The 3,067-nt window shown below is 40.8% G+C and overlaps 1 pseudogene; it reads right to left on the reverse strand.

The window, feature by feature from the left end:
- Nucleotides 1–1,384: 1,384 nt before the first annotated feature.
- On the reverse strand, nt 1,385–1,678 carry LOC144232044 (large ribosomal subunit protein eL37-like; annotated as a pseudogene).
- Nucleotides 1,679–3,067: the final 1,389 nt, after the last annotated feature.

Raw genomic sequence — 3,067 nt, forward strand, 5'->3', positions numbered from 1 at the left:
TTTACTTTCCTTCTCATCCAAAAGGATTTACTATCTCTCTGAGGCCCTAAAAACAGTAGGCAGATAAAATCTCCTGCCCATTTACTCATGCAAATTAACCAGATTCAGTAACTCTTCATTCCGTAAGTCAGTTATAGATTCAAAAACCAGAAATCTCCCCCATGTCACAGCATAATGCTTAGTGCTTATGTCCTCATTAAATTTTCATAGACAAATTTACTTCCTATATATACCCACAACTTAAGTACACATATTTCATTCAAAAGATTATCTGCAATACTCTCAGTTGGGTAGCCAGGGTGTTCTCATTCCCATATAGTGGCTAAAAGAGGGGCCAGAAAGATATGTCTGGCTGACTGGGAAGCTGTTACCAGAGAAGATGGTGGCAGGAGGTAAAATCTGAGAGAAGAGGTTGATGAAAAAGGTCAAGAACAAAATTATTCTAAAAAATTTGCAGGTAAGGAAATATAAGAGGTATTTACAGTAAGTAAATATGATTCTCAAGAAATATGGAGAAACAAGAGAAAGAGATAAAGAATGAAGAAGCAGTGATGGGAAATTCTGTGAGGGGCGCCTGGGTGGTTCAGTCGGTTAGGTGTCCAACACTTTATCTCCTCTCAGGTCATTATTTTGCAGTTAGAGTTCAAGCTCCACATTGGGCTCAGCACTGGCGGCACAGAGCCTGCTTGGGATTCTGTCTCTCTCCCTCTCTGTCTCTCTCTGTCTCTCTCTGTCTCTCGCTGTCTCTCTCTCTCTCTCTCTCTTTCTGCTCCACTAGAGTTCTCGCTCTCTCTCAAAATAAATAAATGAACATTAAAAAATAATTTTAAAAAAAAATTTGGGGGGCGCCTGGGTGGCTCAGTCGGTTAAGCATCCACTTCCGCTCAGGTCATGATCTCGCTGTTTGTGGGTTCCAGCCCCACTTCACGCCCTGTGCTGACAGCTAGCTCAGAGCCTGGAGCCTGTTTCAGATTCTGTTATCTCCCTCTCTCTCTGACCCTCCCCTGTTCATGCTATCTCTCCCTCTCTCTCTCTCTCTCTCTCTCTCTCTCAGAAATAAATTTTTAAAAAACATTTAAAAATTTAAAAAAAAAATTCTGTGAAAGACACGTCAACAGGTATAAGAGGTTGATAAGCCAGGTCTCCTTACCTAACTCAGACCTTCCTACTGAACACAATCAATGTGCAAGCAGAATTTCTATTTAATTGAATTATTTTTGAATGCATGAGAGGGGTTTACCACTTAACGTCATCTTTTTGGTAAACTGTACTTTTTTAAACGAAGAATCACTCAGTAATTTATCTTTTGGGCTGACACTGATTTTCATCAATTCTTTTTTTTTTTAAACCAGAATATGTATTCCATGACTAATCACCTAAATCCTCAAGATGCACTGGATGGTGGAACCACTGCCCTCTTGGGTTTCGGTGTCCTTCCTTCACAGAATCCAGGCCTGAATCTGCCGTACACGATTTTTAGGTGCGTCCTTGGACCGGTCCCGGGGACATTTCGTCACTTAGCCTTGGTACTACAGTTATACTTTTTCTTTCGTTTGGCAGGATCATCACATTTACCACAGGTCGACTCCTGAAGGCAGTAGGCCTTGGAGCCAGAGCGGCAGCGCAACATGTGCGTCTTAATGCAACGCTTTCCAAATGACGCCCGCCTCTTTCTCATCTTGTTTTCCGCAGCGGAAACCAAAGAGCTCATCAATTCATTTTGTTGGATATCTGGAACACTTGTAATTTTATTATTCTTTCTGAATTTGGTACCAAACTTTCAAAATTATTTTCCCAGAAATTCTAAAATTGCTTGAAATCTTATTTTGGTTATTTAGCATAAGGAAACTGACACTATCTAATCCATTTCTTAAACCACTAAATTGCAAACAAATCTTCTTAAACGTTAGAAAGATATAGTGTTTTCATTTTAAAAAATATGAATGTGGGGCCCCTGAGTGGCTCAGTCGGTTAAGCCTCAAACTTCAGCTCAGGTCATGATCTCACAGTTGGTGAGTTCAAGCCCCTCTGTGCTGTCAGCACAGAGCCCAGAAACTGATTCAGATTCTGTGTCTCCATCTCTCTCTGTCCATCCCCTGCTCACACTCTGTCTCTCTCTCTTTCAAAAATAAGTAAACATTAAAAAAAATTTTTTAAATTAAAAATAAATTAAAAATATGAATGCTGTTGGGACACCTGGGTGGCTTGGTGGGTTAAGTGTCTGACTTCAACTCAGGTCATGATCTCACTACTCATCAGTCTGAGCCCCTTGTCCGGCTCTGTGCTGACAGCTCAGAGCCTGGAGCCTGCTTCAGTTTCTGTGTCTCCCTCTCTCTCTCTGCCCCTCCCCATCTCTCTCTCTCAAAAATAAACTTTAGAAAAAAATTTTGAAATATAAATACTGTCCAATTAACATAAATACTGGATACGACCTATGATTTCAAATAAATCTTCATGGAAATACTTTTCCAGTGTATTTTCTAGCTCCATCCCCTGAAAATACTTTAAATCTTTCAAATGTTTTTGATTAGTATTATGTTCTAGCTCCCTTAGGAAATAACTTTTGAAATATAAAATGAATTATGTCACCTAGATTAAAACAAGAATCATTTGGGGTCCCTGGGTGGCTTAGTCGGTTGAGCATCCGACTTTCACTTAGGTCATGATCTCGCGGTTCGTGGGTTCGAGCCCCGCGTCAGGCTCTGTGCTGACTGCCAGCTCAGAGCCTGGAGCCTGTTTCAGAGTCTGTGACTCCCTCTTTCTCTGACCCTCCCCTGCTCACGCTCTCTCTCTCTCTCTTTCCTAGAAATAAATAAAAACATTAAAAAACTTTTAGAAAAAAACAAGAATCATTTTTGTTTTAAAAAACAGGCTTCTGAATATAAGCTACAGCTGCTGTAATCCTTCCCCCCCTCCCCCCCCTCAAAAATCTTCATAGATATCAGCCTTCAGGAAAGTTCCTCTATAGCAACCTGTGGCCTGCCCACAAACCTTAATTAGTTTGAGAGATCATGACATAGACCCTCTTCAGACTGGATAGGAGTGGTAGCTCTCTGCAGAGAAATAG

The sequence above is a fragment of the Crocuta crocuta genome, unplaced genomic scaffold (genome assembly GCF_008692635.1).
Source record: "Crocuta crocuta isolate KB4526 unplaced genomic scaffold, BGI_CrCroc_1.0 scaffold194, whole genome shotgun sequence".
Taxonomy (NCBI): domain Eukaryota; kingdom Metazoa; phylum Chordata; class Mammalia; order Carnivora; family Hyaenidae; genus Crocuta; species Crocuta crocuta.